Raw genomic sequence first — 19,331 nt, 5'->3', positions numbered from 1 at the left:
AATGCCTCTTTTTGCCTAAGCAGAGAGTGATCCAGACGCCAGCTGGAGGAGGTCAGTGTTGCCCAATGCCATATGTTGAGCATGGCAGGATTTGTGGGCACGTGAAGTCCCAATTTCCATGCTTCTGCCACCTTAATCAATGTGAATGAGTCAATCCATCCCTATCATCCATCTCTACATGTCAAAGTTTTACCTGAGCTGATGTTTGCCCTGTGGAGATGTTCATCTGAGACTGCAAAACCAAGAAGGCCTCGAGCCTAGCTGACTGCACAGCCCAGAGGAGCTCCTACACATAAGCCCTTTTTTTGGCTGAGAACAGACCAGAAATCATGAGCCCAATCCTTTCTCAATCCCAGTAAGACAGGCACACCATAAACCAACAGTGCTGGGTGATCTTAAATGATGCTGACAGAGAGAGGACAGCAGCCAGTGTTACCAATTCATTTCTCCTTGGCACTGAACAGCACTGAAGGGGTTTAAGTGAACCTTTTCTTCTGATATCTGGCAGAGCACGGGCAGTGTTTAATGGGGAAGTGATTGCCAAAATCCCATATTACATGGGGCTTTGAGGAGCCCAGTTTGTATTGCCAAAGTCTCCCGGAGGTACCAGATACCACAACACGCTGCCTTAGCTCATTGTGTCGCCACTGCGTACAAGTAACACTTGAAGAGTGATGTCTAGGACTACTTTGGGTCCAGCAGCTCTTCTCCTAGGGAAATAAAGCCCTTTGTTAGTTGCCTCAGCACTGACGATGTTTCAGGATCACTGCAGTATAATCCACATTTAATCCTCAATTGTGTTTTCTGCTGCTAACCCCTCTGCTAATGCCAGGGAGCTCCAAATGCTTGCACTGCTTCTGTGAAGCTGCAATCTGTTCTCTGTGGCCCTCCTCTTCTCTTTCTAGGAGTCTCTTCCACACAGATTTTTCACCTAGATGAGTTTTTACCTGTCTTTTGAGGGAAATTTGTTCTCTTAAATTTGCTCCTTTAGCATTTATGAAGCAAGTGGGGGGAAGCTGACATTGGCAGACAGGTCCAGCTGCAAAGAGGTTGTTCCCATTGTGTCTGTGGAGGAAGCAGGAGATGGCCTCTTGGATTTCAGCACGCAAAGGAAAGTTGCAGGACTAGAGCATGTCGAATCCCTTCATGCTGAAATAAATCCTGACATAATAAGCCCTAATACCACCAAAGAAACTATTACAGTCACTTACAAAAATAATCCACATTGAAAATCGGTGAAAATACCTCTCCCTGGTGGAATAACATGGCTCCAGAGGATCAGTTCCAGTCAAAGACAATAATTTCATGTTTACCCAACAGATGAGGGCAGCTCCAAAAGTCAAGTGTTTGTTGCCAAAAAAGCTCTGCTTAAGTGAGATTTTGCCACCTCCCATCAAAGAGTCGCTTTTAAAAGCAATGAGCAAGCACAAAAGGGAAGACCGTGAAAGGCAGAGATCAAATCAAAGTCCAGAAGGATGCCATGACTCTCACACCACTGCCTTCAGTCCTATCAATCCTCAATTTGCAGCAGCAAGGGCAGAACGAACACCAACCTGATTGCTTCTCAAGCACAAATTTTCTGGTTTTCAGAGGTTAATGGTAAAATTTCTCACAGCCTTTGCCTACACTGCTGCTGGTCTCGGAGATTTTAAGGCAGAACCATGTCTGCAAGTCACTGACTTTATCTATAGCACCAGTTGGTTGTCTGTTCAGGGCTGTATGAGTATTGCCACGTGTGGATCCTGGCCCTGTGGAGTGTGCAGGCTGCCTCTGGCTGTTGTGGCAGTGTCACTCTCTCAAAGGAACCTGTGAGACAGGACCACCAGGCTGCTGAGCTTCCTCGTGGAGAGGCTTCAAGGTTGGTTTAGAAAGCAAGTTAGCCAGAAAGACATGGCAGAGCAGCAAAAAAACAGGGACAGGCATTTTTCTTCCTTGAAAAAAACATTTGCTTTCTTACAAGAAAAATGGAAACAAACAAACAAACAGACCCCCGCAGTTCCTTTAATTAAAACTTGAAGGCTGTCACAGGGAATTTTGATAAAAACACTGACATTTTGCAAAGTTGCCCTTGGACAAATCATGAGCACTGAAAGCTCTGAGACAGGGACACCGTGGAAGCGCCTGTGCACACGCCAGAGCGTTTGGGAAGGACATTCATCTTCCTGCAGTCAGGTGTGTTGGTAATTCCGAGTTGTTCCTCATGTGTTTGCCCTTCCCGTATCCACGTGCAATCTACGCCGCACGGGAGCTGTGGCAGGACTGTGAGAAGGCCAAGAGAAGGTCGTGTGGTTGCACAGAGGGAAAAACACAGAGTGCCCACGGCAGGGCTGCGCACACACGGCTGTGCAGGCAGGCAGGGCTGTGGGTGCTGCTTGGAAAGGAAGGACTTCGTGCCTGTGTGTCTCCTGCTGTTTGCACAGGCATGGAGCTGCATCACTTCACCAAGCCTGGGACATTTTTACAGCAGTCCAGGATCAGGATTGCTGGTTGAGACAGCAAAGGGTGAAGCACGGCTCCAAGATTTCAGGTTACTCATTTGTTCTGTGGGAATTTGTAAAGCTGCAGCTTGACACGGTGCCCGTAATTCTCCAGGACATCTCCAATGCTCAGGACCTTGTGCAGTAGGATGCTTCCACCTCATGAGTCAGAAATGCTGGTGCCCAGGCTTTCTCCTCTCTATGAGCATTTTTATCCATCACCCCTGGCTCAGGTCTCAGCTGCAGACAGCAGCCCTTCCACAGGCCCTGCTCAGGCAGATACAGACCCATGGCCACCTCCAGTCATCCACAGAGGAAAACAAGAAGAGACAGATAGGGAGGAAGGACCTCATCCTCCAGGTCTGCCCCGGGGCTGATGTACGTGTGAGGAACCACTGCTTTTTAATACCCTGGGTCTCATCTCAGCATCATTTCCCTCTGCTCCATCCCCCTGCTTCTCCCATTTGTGTGGGAGCACTCAGTTCATGCTAACAGATCTGAGCATTCCCAGATGATTAAAGGAAGTGCTGCCTTTTCAATCGCTCTGATTGGGGTTGACGGCTGTGTGGAGTTGGACACTTGGCTCTAATGATGTGTGAAAATCTCCCTGCTGTGACCCATCGTTCCAGCTGTGGAAAATAAGGAGAAAGGCGGAGGAGGGGGGTAAAAAAAAATCCCTTCACGGTCCCTCTGGGGCTCTGCTCAATGCCTGCACGTGGCTGGGAGAGGTGGCCCTTCTTCGTGGAACTGCTGAGGATGTGTGTGAATGTGGCACCAGTGGCAGCAGATGAAGCAGGGTCTCACTCCAGGGCAGGTCACCACGACCAAAACATCTGAGCCATGTTGGAAGCTCAATCCCAGAAAAGGAATGCCTGCCAGTTTCATGGTGTCCTGGCTCTGGCTGGTCCCACCAATATTCTCATGGTGGTGTTGGGGGGATATTATCTGAGACTGGGATGTTCCCGGTGTGCACAGGCTGCCAGGGCACAGCCGTGCTGCTGCTGGAGCACTGCTTCAGTCGAGTCCTGCGAGCCTGTTAAGGAGGGACTGAGCAAGCAAAGCACACGGTCCCTGACACACAGGAGCCACCAGCTGACATCTCCTCAGGTTAGTCTCCATCACTGCTGCTTCCAGGGGACCCACAGTCAGATCCCTGCATGAAGGTAACGTCAACCCAGCCAGTTCACTGCCTTCTTTCCCCACCACCTTCCTCCGCTGTTAGCTCCCTAATGACACCTGAATTCAAAGCAAATCTCGCCATACACAGTCCAATCCTTCCTCTCTGGACCAATGTGCTTCTTAGAGGCCTTCCTAGCTGAGATTCACTGTTCTGTGGCAGACGGGAATGGCCAGGTGGGCTCTGAAAGGAAGGATGAGTTTCCTGAGGCTCGGATGGGGCTAAACAGAGGCACGGGGGGAGGCCGGGCACCAGCCGGAGGTGTCCTGCAGCGAGTGACCCTCAATGTGACATTGATGGTACTTAATTCCTAAGCCTGCTTTGGAAGGATTTCAGTAGATCCTATTTAATCACTGCAGCCTCTTCATCTCCCTTGTCTCAGCTCAGGGTGATATTACGCATTCTCCTCCAACGGCTTCCTCCAAGAACTGGCCACACTCCTCCTCCTTCTCCTCCTCCTCCAGGGGTCCCTGGTGCAGGATGTGCCACCAAGCCCTTCGCCCACTGCACAGCACGGGGCTGCCAGAGCTGCAGCTGCCCTTGTGTGCCTGTTTACCAGCACACAGCTCAAACAGCATTTGCCTAATTTCCCCTGTCCCCGGGAGGGCTCAGTCCCGTGCTAAGGAAGGGCACGGCCCCCTACAGGTGCATAACCACCACCATGTCCCTGCAACTGGGCTGTGCCGTGCATAGCATTAAATATTTAAGCGCTTGTCAAAATGTTGTAACGATTTTTTTGTCTTGTTCCATTAGCTCCATTTCCAAAGGCCACCACTGGAACTACTGAACATTTATTTCTATTGAATCCAGCTTAGAAGTTATGATCTGAGAAACCTGGAGACAGGACAGTATGTTCTGCGGCACCGGCTTTTCCCCATCACCGCTCGGCTGAGACACGTTGGCCTTTGAAATATCATTTTTATTCCTACTTTAGAAAAACTAAAATAAAGAGATTGACTCTTCCGCCTGCTTGATTTGCTTCTGCTGGTTAAATAAGGCACATAAATATCAGTCAGATGGCCGCCCTGTGTAAGTTTTGGGGCTGTGTGTTTAAACGCCCTGCACAGTTTGTGGTACCGGCGGTGGGAGCTGAATTTCCTCCCCAGGTGCAAAATAAAGTGCTGTTATTACATGATTTTCCTGTTGCTAGAGAGGTAGGCACATGAATCTTCCTCCCTCGCTGGCTGTGCATGAACAGCATCTTATTATGCAAATACTATGAGTATTAGACAAAAAGCACTGAAGAAAGCAAGTGGAGAGAGCAGCTTAGACTGGGGGAGAAGCGTGGGCAGGGCGGGCTATAGGGACCTATGGTCCTCAGGTTTGCTTTAGTTCCACTCTATTCCCAAGAAATACAGAGCCACAGGGAGTTGCATAGAGTTGGGGACACCTGCAGCCCCCAGGGACATTGGGGAGATGCCCAACACACCAGACCTTGGCCACAGGATCACACACGAGGGTCACTGCAGGGCTCAGCTCCCCAAGTAAACCTCAAGTTTGCACAAGGGAGCTGGGCTTGCTGCGGGCCAGAGGACGGGACTGCTGGTGGCAGCCTCGCAGTCAACAGCCTCCCCTCCCTCAGGGTACAATAAAGGGAAATCTAAAGCCTTCTTGTAGACTTCCCTGCATTTCAGTTCCTTGCTATTTAAAGACATGTGAAAGCCCAAGAGTTTCAGCTTGGCTGCCTGTGCCTGGATGCTTCGAAAAGTTGTAATCCCTGCTAGTGACATCACAGGCCGTTGCCATGGGGATGTCACAAACTCAGAGCTGTGACTTCACCACGGCAGGGATGGGCAGCAAGGGAGGCCCTGCTTCCCAGCCACCAGTGTCTCTGGTAATTAGCAAACTGGCACGGAAAATGAGGATGAAATGCACAGGATAGGCGCATAAAACCATTTTGCAAGTATGATCTATTGGAAGGCATTCCCTCATGAGAAAGTGCCTCCTTAATGTATCCTGCGCTCTTAAATAACCCGCAAAAGGCAGAGAATAAAATAGAAATTATAGTGATTTGTTTTATTGGGCATTTCACTGAGTAATTAAGAGGATAATTAGGAGGAGGAACATTAAAAGGCGTTACGCTCAGCCCTCATCCTGCTGTAGAGGAGCATCCTCATACTGAATGTGCAGCATCATCCAGTGTTGTCCTGTGCCAACAGGGGGTTCCCTGGGGTGAGGGAGGCATGCATGGATGTGGGAAGGGGTGAAAAACATCTCCTCTGTGGCCTGGCAGGATGCCAGAGCTCTCCCAAGAAATGCAGGGTGGGAACAGTAGGTTGCAGGGAGCAAACCCCACCTTTGCAGCATCTCTTGGCATGTGGTGTCAGGCTTTGGCACTTATGCATTGTGTGTGTCATGTAGGGGAGCCTAAAGGAAAAAACTATCTCTGGGGAGAGCTCACTGTGGTGAAACATGGGCTGATGGAGCACCATAGCCAAGGCAGAAGCGGCAGAAAGCTGGAAAACCAGCTGAAAGCTCAGCACAATGGTCTCCCTGTGACAGGAGGGCAGCTCTGTCACCCACCCCCCTTCTAACACTTATCCCCCATTTTGCTTCCTCACCTTTGGTACATATAAAAGTACCTGTATAACTAACCCAGATAGGACTCAACACCAAGAGCCCTCAGCAGCCACAATGCAATCTAAGCTGCCTCCCTGAGATAGCCGGTATTTCCCACGGATGAGGAAACCTTGGTGCTGCCCAACACATCCTTGAAACACACACATCAATGAAACAAAGACCCATTCAAGTCACAAAATCTGCAGCTCTGACCCCAGCACATCTCACTCCACCCCATTTACCCACCAGCACAGTCACACTCCAATAGAAATGTCAGGACATCAGGTTCCTCTGAACCTTCCTCTGAAGCCCACGTTACAAGCTGGGAACCTCAATGTTCACACACACTGCTACGTCCTAAGAGGCCCCAGGTGAAAGCCAACAACAGCAATCTGTCCACTGCAAGTCCTCAGTGGTCACTACAGGCAGCAAGTGTGGCGATAGGAAAATGTAAATGGGAGTGACAGACACCATGAAAAGAAAGGGCTTGACTGGAATCAGTGACTCCCACTGGAGAAGCATCTACAAACACCAAGATGACAGGCAAGCTAATTCCCATTATTTCCTCAAACCACTTGCACAGGTGGCAAAACACACAACCAACCCAGTCAGGTAAGTGAGAACCCCCAACCTCCAACACGGCAACGCTGAACAGTTGCCAAGAATTAAGTAGTCCTCAGGTCCTTGTTTGCTCCAGAACACATATTGAGGGAAATGTGCTGGAGAAGGCTGGCATGTTTTAAACTGGTCTCTGTGGCTGGAAATCCCTTTTTTTCTCCCTGGAGAGATAGATGTGATGGCTATAATCCAGTTGCCATGCTGGATTTCAGGGGCAGCATCTTGTCTGTGTTGAGCCCAAAGTGTCAAACAAACGTCAGAAAAATCCACATTCAGAAAGTCACCAACCCTCCCTTTTCCTATCCTGGAAACCACAGCTCCCCTCCACTCTCCCCTGCTCAGAGGGAGCAATTTCCATCCTCTTCAAAGGAGAGTAAAACCGGCTTTTTGGCTTGTGTCTGGCTCTTAAAGGCGCGAGAGCAGCTTGCTGGGAGACTCGAGTGCTCAGCACAGCCCTAAAACAAGGCTCCTGCTTGAAGTGCACGGATTGAGGCTGGATTAAGAAAGCCCAGGAGGAGTGCCTAGCTCTGCTCCTGCACTAAAAAGGCTGTTCGGCAGCAGCAGCCAAAGGAGCTTCATCCTGCTCAGCCCTTCCTGTGATCCCCACGAAGCCGCCACGGCGCCGGGGAAGCGGCGATTTCGTATGCGCGGTTCAACGTGACCCGGGGAGCGGGGAATGCAGAGCATGTGCTCTGCTTCCCAATGCTGCTCCTCCCGGGAGGCTGCGGGAGCACCCAGTCCTGCGCTGTTCTCCTCGAGAGGGGCATAATTAACTTCCACAGGGGCAGGGTGAGACCAACAGCAAACACAGGACAGAACACCACCATTAACCACCTCTGCCCGGTCAGGCGGAGCCAACAAAGCCTCCAGAGCCCTGTGCTGCTTGGGCACAGAGACTCATCCGTGTCTTGAGACAAGTTTAGAGAACCCCTTCCAAAGTTTCCCTGTTGCAAACACCTTATTTCCCCCTCTAATCAATGCAACAAGCAGGTTTAGTGCAACACAAACAGGGAACAGAGGATAAAACAATATTCCAGCCCATACCTGAAGGTGCATCCTTCTTTTCTCACCACGCAGCAGGGAGGACGTTGCTCTCTCTTGGTAATTTTCCAACATCCTGTGTTGCAGGTAGATTTATGCACTGATCATAGTTGGAGCTGTTAATAAAAAAGTGCAAAGAAAACGGATTTTACTGTGAAGTGTAGGACTGCTTTTCTCCCAGCTTTGCATTATTATGACTTCCTCCTTTTTTAATCTTTTTTTCTATGATTGACCATGTTTGGGGTTCAAAGCTTTAAAAATAAATCGCGGAGCGTCTTTCATCTACTATGCATGAGAGAGTCAGAATCATTACATGGTTTAAATGGATATTTTGGGAGCAACGCTGGACCAAGCAGTTCCTACTTTAACCGGGAGCCAGAGGGATGAAGCTAATTTGCAAATAATGTTACATGCTGGTTTTATGTGAACTCAGGGAAAGGGCTGCAGCAACTATTTGTCATTCTTTGTGAGAAATCGAACAAAATGGAAATCAGATCACTAGTTAAATTATATATAAATATATATATATATATATATATATATATATATAAAAAAAAATATATAAAAAGTATCTGCAGCAGACCAATTTCTCCTGCACCAGGGGAACATCCCAGGACTGCAATTAAGCTGTGGCTCAGCACGAGCCCTACTGCTGCCTGAGCACTGGGGACAAACAGACCGGTTGTCCTTTTCCTGAGAGCAGATTTTTAACTTGGTGACCTGAGAGCTTTTCTGCAGCTCAATTCGAGCCACTTCTTCCTTACGCAGTTCGAAAGTCAACTTTCCCCTTTAGCATCATTAATACCTTCCCCCAGGAGGGGGGAGCTCTGATATCTGCAGAGCTGCATCTTCACAGCAAATCGCCTATCGATGACTTTGTGGCTAATATATACAGTGGGAAGCAGAGGAGCTAATATAACGTAATTTTCCATGTTTACTTCATTATTACAGTGGTTGAATCTGCTGATTAGTTCCCATTTTTTTGCCATCTCGTCCTGAGCATCCCTTTTATTTTTGCCCTGCTTATCTGCATAGAGTCATTTATCCACACGACTGCTGTAACAGCAAGCAGGGCCAAAGCTATCATTTCTCTTCCCTTTCACATTTTAATCTTACAGACCTCAATCTTTGTGATACCACTATTATTTTGTCCATATCTGATCTAGCAGGAACCAGCCATTATTTTTTTTTTTGCCTTAAAAAAACAAAACTAATCTGAGCAAAAGATCATGGTGGCTGTGGCACTAATGCTCCCTGGCATATCTCCTTGCAATGAATCCGGTGCTAAAACAGAGACTGTTTGTTTCCCTTCTCTCTACAGAACTGCAGGACTGACCCCTCATGCACAGGCAGGTCCCACCAATAAACAACGCTGTCCTGATCTCCCAGGGGATTAATTTCTCTGCCAACTATCTCAGCAGCTCTTCTTATTGTCTTATTTATCCAAACAGTGGAAAAACAACTCAAGTGGAGCCAGACATTCTCCAACAACGTGACTGTTACTGATTTCTTCAGATTTGTTCCCCTACAAGCTAGGAAAGTCTCCTCCCCCAATGGTTAATTGAAAAAGGGGGGGGGGGGGAGCAAAATTTCCTATCATATGAACACAACATCAAAAAAATACATTGCTGTTCCTTGAAGATCATGACATTTTGCCCCCAGCTTCCCTAATCCTCCTCACGTCCCAGCTCTGAGCTAACAGTCACACCAACTGGAGACCATCCGCTGAAGCATCGAGCCAAGATGCTCTGTATATGCCAACCACATCAGCCAGAAAGGATTTACTTGGGAGTGATGAGGAGGCAAATTGAGGAGCCCCTCTACTCCCTTCTCCTGCATCCCAAGGTTTTTCAACAGCGAGTGCGCTCACTCAACCTTCTCACTGCATGGCCACAATCTGCACCATCACTCTGTGGTTTCTACCTATGCCAAGCTCTTCACCTCTTCCTGAAGCCCAAAGACCTCCATGTGTTCCACCTTCCCCCAGGATTATTACAAATAAACCAAGGGCCATGTTCAGCCCTTGGTCTGTGATGCAAGCAGGGATGTGGAGCTGCTTCAAAGGCACATGGCACTGGCAGGACACAGGATCCTGCCTGACCCCTGTCCAAGATTTACACAGGTGAGACTTACAGAAATCAAACCAAGCCCTTCCCCACATCCTCTCCTGAATGGCCCAATATGGGGAATCCCTTGCTCACATCCACACATAGTTCCCAACCACCCAAGCCATAGTGCTGCGGGAACCTGAATGTTCCTTGATCTAGGTACAACCCAGCATGTATTGTATTTATTATTAATGAAAGATTAAATGCTCTAAAGAGCATTATTAATTTTAAAGCTACTAATAATTGTCAGCTGTCCCTCACTTCACCCTGAAAGCCTGAGAGCTGTAACAAAAGAGCAAATTCCAGCTCAGAGCATCCTTAAACGAGGCTGCTGCAATCCACAGCCCAGCTCTGCAGCTCAGGACCCACGGGCATTTTCTGCAAGTAGTGAGGAACCTCAAAGGTCTTCTAATGTGATCAACCACAAAAAGCCAGAAATGGCAGAAAAAGAACTCTCTGTCACCCTTGTCTTTGAAAATAAGGACTCTCACCAACCTCCCAGCTCTGCAACACTGAGAGCTGTCTTCTCTTGTTCCAGTCTGCACCCCTATCATCACAGCAAGAGCAGGTTTGCACAGCGACCTGTGTTGCAGCAGTCATGAGATGGTGATAACCCATTTGACTCCAAGAGAAAGTCCGCATTTCCAAATCTGTTCCTTGCTCTCTTCCTCCTTTGGAAAACGCAGCTCCTTACAGTCTCACAGGAGCATGAGCTGAACAAAAGTCACAATGGGCCCATCCCAAATGAGTCCTCATGGGACAGGACTGTCCATGTGATCAGGTAACACTCAGCTCGCCTCCCAGAAGCAGCATCTGCTCCCATCACAGGTGCTCCATCAGCACCAGGAGCAGGGCTGTTTCTGCCCTGAATCCTCCAGCTCTTCAGCAGAACAAGCAGAGTGGGGAGCCACTGGCTCCAGCAGAGACTCACGTGTCAGAAGGGCACATGTGCAGGCACAAAGCGTCCCTCGCACACCAGCAGCTTTCCCTCTGGCTCGGCACATCAGCACTGGTGGTGAATCACATTTCCTTTGTATTTCACTTGGAGGAACGGGGAGAAAGAGGTATTTCACAGAGGAGAGTCACAAAGAGGCCCACCTTGGAAAATAGGCTATTTTTGGTACTATAATCCCTTTCCTATGGGAAAGAGGGAGGCTCAAGAGACTGATGGAGCTGCTGAAACCCACAGAGGAATCTGGCAGCAGAGCCTGGAGCATAATACAGGTATCAGGGACCAGCAACCAGGGCCAAGATTCATGTCTAAAGACTGTACCAGCCTCAGGACTGAAATCTGTGCTTCACCACCCGCCTGCCCACCAATCCTGCTGTAAGCCATGCCAATACGGGATGCTGCAGAGCAAGAAGGTGACAAGGGACACTGTTTGCTTCCACAGATCTTTCCCGAGCATGCAAAGACCTGGCTCTTCATCTAAGTGCTAATTCTCACCCTTTTTCATCCCATTTTCTTGCAGCTTTTCTACAAATCCAGAATACATTTGAGCGATCAGCACAATGTTTAGTGAGAAAATCGTATGCTACATTTCCGCTTGGCATGATTTGGAAATGGTTAAGCTGTTAAGCCCTGAAAGGGAAGTTTTAAGAATACCGTGAATAAAAGAAGCCAAAAACAAAAATAAACCAGCAGCAGCAAAATTAGAGCATGACATAAAGGAACCGTTTGGATGGATCCTTTTTTCCAGAGAAACAGCTCATGCTGGCTGCTGCTTTCCGATGTCAGGATCTCGGCAGTTGTGTAGCACTGGGACTTTCATTACAACAGCAGAGAAATAAACTTAAAATCAACGCTAGCACACAGGAGAGGGAGGAAGTTTTCCTAAGGCGGGATCAAACCTCTTCCAAGCTTCTCTAAACCGCTGCCTCTGAGGCCTGCTTTGCCCATCTCACTCTGCCCCAGCAAGGGAGATGCTATCAGAGCAGGAAGGGGTTGCTTGACACATCCTTGAGAGCTTGTGCAAGGAGAGACAATGGTCCAGGATGGGGTACTCTGGGAGATACCCTAGAAATGCTTGTATATCCACATTTTCCAGATAAACTCTTCCAAAGAGAAGCAAATCCCGCCCCACTCTGTGGCACCTTCATGCAACCCAACCCCCATGGTACTGGTCCCTCTAAGGACAGTCAGGTTCTGCTTAGAGCATCCAGAGGACAGAGGGGACACCCCACCTTCACCCAGCCAACTTGAGTCACACAACACAGTGACAGCTGTATGGCCCCTCTGTCCCCTGTGTCACTCAGAGGTCCCTCCTGAATTATGCATTACTTTGCTGCTGTGCACACTGACTCGGTGACTTACTTACACAGCCAGCTACTGGGCTGAAGGACACAGCTCCAATCACAACCATTTTACACTGATTTTTGTCATAAAATGTGATACAATGCTGGATCAAAAGACCTCCCAGAATCCATAGATATGACAATGTCCCACTCCAGCAGTGACACAAAGCATTAAGGTAATGACAGTGCCAGTAGCATTCATACCTGCTACTTTTAGGTCCACCCAAACCAGTGCAGCTGAGAGGAACAAGAGCTCTTTTTCTCCCTCTCCAGCCTCCTCTGAAGTTTTTGCTATTCAAAAAGTTCTTGCAAGAGAGCTCTCTCACCTGGGAGGGTCTGGATCAGAGACCAGGTTAGGTCACCAACAAAGGTAATGGGGGGAGAAACCTCGTTTCCCAGCACTTCACATCTGTGCACATCTCTGCAGAGGTCAAGCATGCTCTGGATAGGGCATCTCCTGTCCAGTTCTGTACACTGACCCAGCTTCAGCTGGGCACGATAAAGAAAATGAACAAACAGCCAGACATCCCCTGCAATTTCTCCAGCTCAGATTCTCCTCTGCCTTTCTGAAGTGCCACAGGATCTTGTGCTGGGTCCACAGTCACAGGATGAAACCTGTGACCCCCAAATCCCCCTGCTCCCCCGGGGATGCAGGGACCTGAGCAGTCAACCCACCATCTCCATCCCTCCTGGGAGGCATTCTAAGACTCGTCTAGACCAAGTCAACACCAACCTGGTTCACCACTGGCAAAAGTCCTGCCTCAAGGGAGAAACTGGGCTGCAGAGTTCCAGAAATGCCTTGTGCCAGCATCTCTGAGCCCCACCTTGTGATCTTCTGTGTTTCATCCTCCTTCACAGTCTTGACACTGCAATTCCTTGGGAAAGCTCTCTGTCTCCACAAGCAGAGAATCTCATATGTGAAGTATTAACAAAACCCTGGGATTTCATTTTTATTGAAAAACCAAAGCCTCCTCTGCACACACCCCTTCCCTGATGACAAACAGCATCTCTGTAGCTGCCAGTTACCCCTGAACCACAGCACGGGCAGGAACAGGCCGTGAGATGGGGTAGAGCACGTGGTGACCTGCAGAGGATTTGGGCTGAGAAACCAGCACAACAAATAATTACTTCATTGCAAGTCAAGGGGCAGCACTTCCACAGGGAGGAGAATTTTACTCTGCACTGGTGTTTATATTGCAAATTGCTTCCACAGTGCTGTTTCAAGGAGCCCTTGCTCCTCGTTGGCATTCAGACATCCCCAGCCTCCATCAAGGAGACAGGCCTGGCAGCCTCATCCTAGGGCACTACTTTCAGGCAGGGGGAATAATTCCTTTTGGATAAGGTGAGTAACAGCACAGTGCTGCTCATGCTCAGGGATGCACCCAGACACGGACCGCTAGTGTGTGCGAGCTCAGAGTTCCCTTTTTCTATCAACCTTCCTCCATCCTATTTCCAAGAGACCTAGCGGGATTCATGGGAGCTGGATCTTTAGCTATCACACAGAATAATACCTGAACAAGTACATACCCCCTTCTTCCCTCATCTGAAGTGCCTTGTTATCAAGTGCTAAGTGTCTTTAAAGAAATTACTATGCAAGTGTTCCTATTGCAGCAGCACAAAATAAATGAGCACAGGATTCATCTGTGGGCTCCACTGTGGGTCAGCAGCACGATGAGGAAAAGGCTTGTTTGGGTTGCTGGCGTTAGGCATTTGCAGCAGCATGCCTAGAGCATAGGACAGCCACAGAAAAAAAGCATCTGAGTTAACTTTCATGCCACACACCTTCCTGGATGCCCTACCCATCACAGGCCAGGTGTAAAATCCTCCTACCAGCCCTCTGTGCCATCCCAGCATGGCAGGGCAAGGTGGCAGCACCCAGCTCTGTCCCCAAGGTGGGAAAGGCTCCTATGACACTGCACAAGCCACCGTAGCCCAGAGCAACCCTTTGGCTCCTCTCAAACACATCAAGTATTCAGTCCTCAGCTACAGAGCTGGGAAACACCAGGAGAGCCTGGAAGACAAGCAGTTGTGTTATCAGGCATTCATCATCAGGAATGAGAGCACACAACTCAACACAAGTGTCCTCCACAGGCTTCAAGGGCACACACACATTGAAATTCCCAGTAGATTCAGGGCTCTTGTTTGCACTTCCATCACAGCCACGGCCAGAAAGCTCTGAAGGCTTTCCAGGCAAACCCAGGAGTTCCACTAAGACTGGCAGCCTTGGTTTTCACCTCTGCAGTGCTTTGTGGATGCTCCCGGGAGAGTGATGGATGGATTTTAGCTATTTATGAATTAGAAGAGTAGTTTACATATTTTAAATGAGAAGATAGAGGAGATTTTGCTCAGAACAAGGGTTTTTTTTTTTCTTCTATTTTTTTTGTCTAAGTTGTTCTCCTAATCATCAGTACTTCTTGCCACGATGAACAACTAGACAATTCAGTCATGTTACCTTGGTTGTATCATGGCAGGCAGCTAATCCTGTTGGTCATAAATCACGTCCCTTTCAATCTCCATTATATAAGAAGAGCAAATTTGTTATGATGCATGTGTCATTACACACCAATGCCTTTCCATTATCATATAACTGGATACCCCCAAGGCTCATAATTTGCAGTATAATAGTAATTTTTAAAGAACCATTGGTAATCAATAGCTCTCAGCATCCCTGTCAGGATCATTTGCAAAACAAATAACAACACTGATCTCAACCAACTTTACAGGAGGGATATTTAATCCCCATGAACTGCATTATACGATGGATAAGCGAGGAATCCTACACTATGTATCATGTATTTTCCTTGGATTAAATATCACTTCAATCAATGTTGCTACCAGCTGTACAATGCTGTCTGTGTTTTCACTAAGTAATTCTGAAGTATTGTCTTACAAATTGACATTAGCTACGTGCAGGGCACCAAAACCACATGGCAGCTTTGTGGGGTGTGAGGAGAGGGCAAGGCCGAGGGCAGAGCTGATGTGATGCTCACAGGGAGCACCCAGCAGCAGGCAAAGCTGGGGGCACAGAAGGCTGCTGGGGACCCCAGAAACAGGGCACTGCTGTGCTGAGGGGTCACAGCAAATGTTTAGCATGGCCACGACCATTGCCCATGGCTGGGTGAGCACAGATGGTTCTCAGCCCTGTGCTTGCAGGGGTGATGCTCCTTCCCAGTGTGGGTTTGCTCTGCAGAGCTCTCCAAGGCACAGATCTGCCCTCAATACCAGAATACCCAGCACAGCCTCCACACCAAAATCAAATCACTGGCAGAAGGAGGTGCTGTTCTCAGTCCCTTGTCACTACAGAGCCAGGGTTTAACCAAGTTACTACCTGTGACTCTACAAAAGCACTAGGTAGTATCATCTAATAAGACGTTCAGCCATCCGCCTAATTAGCTGACAGACCTTCAGGACAACAAACAGAGGCTCGATTTTACTTATTGCTTTTCCTTTAACGTGTAGTGACAGAGGACATGTCCTGTGTCCCGGCCATCCCTGCCCTGGCTGAGGTCAGTCTGTCTCAAGTCCATCCCCATTCCAGGCCCTGACAACCTTTAATGCAGCTTTTACATATAAAAATGGAGACAGAAGCAGCTGACCCAGCAGGACCCTGAACTACCAGGACAGGGAGAGGCACTCACAGAGACAGCACCAGCCCCAGGGGATGCACCATAGCCCTGAGACAACCCAGCAGATCCAGCCCAGGGCTGCCTAATGAACATCTCCCAAGTCAGATTAAAGCCACCGTGACTGTGCTTCAGCCGTCTCGCCATTCACTGGCCCGAGTTACCTGTTGCATGGCCAAGAGCTGGCCAGCACCTGCACCTTCCCTTACAGATGGCTTTCCGAGGCATTAAATCCACATTTAAATTTTCTACTCAGTTCTGCCTTTTTGGAGCTCTCCAGAAGAGCCGTATCTCACTCCTTGCAGCTGGAGACACCTTTAGCAAAATCTTCAGCTCCCACTGATGTGGAAAAATTCATGCATTTCCCTCCTTGTGTAAGCACGGGCCTGGCATTCACGGCACTTCCCAGAGATAAGCCCCAAATCACTCATCACTAGAAACCCCAGGCTTTGGTAAGGATGGACAGAATTGGGATAAAAAAACTCCACCCTTGGACCCTAACTAAACACTTCAGCTGCTGGAGATTATGGAATCCTATTTAGCAACACCAGAAAGCATTTTCTGCAGAGGAAACCTCATCAACCTGACTATAAGAAGCCAGTAAAATTAAAAATTTTAGGAGGAAGAAGAAACCCAGGATCTTGCTCAGTTTGGTACGTTTTTAGAGATAAATGCGGTTTAGAATTGGGATTAAATGTGTTTTCCTGGCGCCCCTTCCTGCTCAACAGCACCTCAGCTGGGCTGCACACTCCTGCGAGCTCCTGGCTGCCCCAAGGAAAATGCCATTAAAGAAAATACAGCTATTTTTAAAGCTAGAAGGACAAATTCTCCTCCTAGTTACACTAGTGACCTCGTGAATCTCCACAAGGTTGGGCAGGCACAGCTCTGATTTGGGGCTATTTTGAGCATCCTCCAGGCACCCAGCAGGCAGAAAGCACTGAGGAGCAGGATGAGGCTCTCATCTCCAGATAGTCAGATCCCACCTGTTAAGACAAGGATAATTTTCACCAACTAAAGGGTAAAATATGAATTCCCTGTTTAAATAAAACACTTTAACCAGCACAGCCGCTTTCCCTCATATGCACCTGGGCCCAAGCAGGGCTGCTGCTTGCTGGTGCTCCTGCTGCCATCCCTGCTCATTCATCACACATGCACATGTAGTACAAACTCATTCAGGGCTCTTCTGCAGATGAAATATTTAAATGGTTTATACTTTGCTATCCCTTTTAAATAAGATAGAATCACCATAAACAGACTTGGGCTGACTTGCTCTCTCCACCACTTTTGCTTTAATATTCTCCCTTGCAATCTCATCAGGCTGCATCCAGCATGATCCGAGAGCTTCATGGGTACAATCCAGGCTGGTAAATGGATGGAGACCCCTGGGAAAGTTCAGATGTTGTACAGGGATGAAGAAGAACCTTTCAATTTCCTGAGCAAGCATCAGGGCTACAGCATGGTTGAGGGGATACCACATGTGAAAAGGGATGAAGAGCCTGGACTTTCCCATCTGCATTTGCTGGGATGAACACAACCTGCTTTGCCATTTGTGTCACCCTTTTTTGGGAGCTACTGCTCTTCCCCCAACACAGCTGCCACATTTTAGCTGCTTGTGACACCCGTAAAAGCAAGATCCTGGGCCAGCTCTGGCAGACAAGACATAGCCAACATATAATTCTCTGCCAATATGCTGAGACACCACCAAAACCTCCGAGAACATCAGGCTCAGAGGAATTTCCCAGTTCATGTGGTCTGGGGAGGATCCTACCACAACACTCTGGAGCTTTCCCCCTACTGCCATGCCCAGCTCCCAAGTGTCCCAGGAGGCTGCACACATGCACAGACTTCACTAGCAAACTCAATGGACAGTGACTGAGTTAAACAATCAGGGATTCTACCCAAATTCAGCCCTGTGTTCTCACGCTGGAGACCAGGGCACCCAATGCTGCTGGCCCTGGTGCAAGGGGAGAGGGGACACACCCGTGGGCAGGGAGGGAAGATCTCTCCCTTGGACTGCAGAAGCCTTAAGACAGAAAACACTTACAGCTGTGTACGCATCCATATGCATAAGAGAACAGGCCCTGATCCAGCACACGCTTGCGTCAATCTGCCGTCACCGAGATTTAGGAGAACATTTAAAATTAAACAAAAATTTCCTTGCGCTGCAAAACTAAGGACAAAGAAAAGAAATAAGTCTTGTGGTTAGTGCAGAAGCAGGTGTTGAAGGACCTGGTCCCATCAAGGCTCTGGTAGCAACACCCCAGATAACCCTGGGCACATCACTTCACCTCCAGGTTTACCCACTGAGTGCGTCTGCCAGGTCTCCAGGCATGATCCTGCCGTCAGATACAAGGGGCTCTCAGATGGCCACAGAAAACCTGACCAGCTTTGAAGGGTATTTCCCATCTGGTCCTCGTGGCTGGCTCTCTTCACATAGTTTGCAGAAGGACAGGTTATCTTTAACTCAGCAGCTCCAAGGACCCCAAAAGCCCTGGCTTTGAGGAGCTGGTTACAGTCTAAAGCACAGAAGAAAGTCAACATTTGCAACAACACTTCAGATTTTACCTGCTGAAAATAAAGACAACAGCATTTCAAAATAAATGGGGAGAAAAGCAAGATCAATAAGTGACATACACTTAATTCCCAAGACAGCCTCATTAAAATGAATGTATTACTCTGTTCACCACCACATGGAAGAGCTCCAGTGCAAAAGAGAATGTCTTGGCTATGCAATATGATGCTATTTTATGGCTGTTTTTTTAAGATATGAACTGGAATGAACAAAAAAAATGTAACATGAATTAGTAATGCTTCACTGAGAGAGAGGGGGAAAAGCCACGCAGAAAATTTGGGGCTTTTTCTTAAAGCCAATGTGGAATTAGAGAACCTACAATCTAGTTCAAAACTGGAAAGGACTTTAATACAGATGAGGACTTTTCTGCAAATCCGTTACGGAATCATAGAATCATTTACATTGGAAAATACCTCCAAGATCATCAAGTCCATTCATGAAGCTCAAGATTAACAAACTGACCCACCCAGTAAACAATGAGACAAATATCTCTGAACTTTGATGAGGTCGTGATGTTCACTTTGGTTGTAAAGCATTATGGCTGGAAGTTTATGCCCTTAAGGGTCTTTTCCAACCTAAATGACTAGGTGGTTTCTTATGGAGCTTTAAGAACTGCATCCCACGGATTTATTTCCCCTTTTTTCTTTACACAGGAAGCAGTTACACAAACTCCACAGTTACACAAACTCCACTCTGCTCCTTTGTGAATTGGGGCAGCTGCTGAAACATGTTGATTTATCAAAGTTTTCCTCTTACTCCTCTGTGGCAGATGTTCTCCAGAAACAGTTGCATTATTCCTGAGGCCAGGCTTCAGCATTGCCCCAGACAAGGTGAAAAGGAGCCAGGCCAGGTGGGCAACAC

The 19,331-nt window shown here is 48.1% G+C and overlaps 1 protein-coding gene across 4 annotated transcripts in view; it reads right to left on the bottom strand.

The window, feature by feature from the left end:
• ELFN1 (extracellular leucine rich repeat and fibronectin type III domain containing 1) overlaps nucleotides 1-19,331 on the bottom strand; it is a 105,388-nt gene that overhangs the window by 74,921 nt on the left and 11,136 nt on the right. For all 4 annotated transcript variants that reach the window (XM_032704388.1, XM_032704391.1, XM_032704387.1 and 1 more), the window contains exon 2: nucleotides 7,876-7,988. The gene's annotated coding sequence lies outside the window, so the exon portion shown is untranslated. The remainder of the gene's footprint in view (nucleotides 1-7,875; nucleotides 7,989-19,331) is intronic.

This window comes from Chiroxiphia lanceolata, chromosome 16 (genome assembly GCF_009829145.1).
Source record: "Chiroxiphia lanceolata isolate bChiLan1 chromosome 16, bChiLan1.pri, whole genome shotgun sequence".
NCBI lineage: Eukaryota > Metazoa > Chordata > Aves > Passeriformes > Pipridae > Chiroxiphia > Chiroxiphia lanceolata.
Note: the sequence above shows the minus strand (reverse complement) of the source record. Positions and strands in the feature narration are given on the sequence as shown.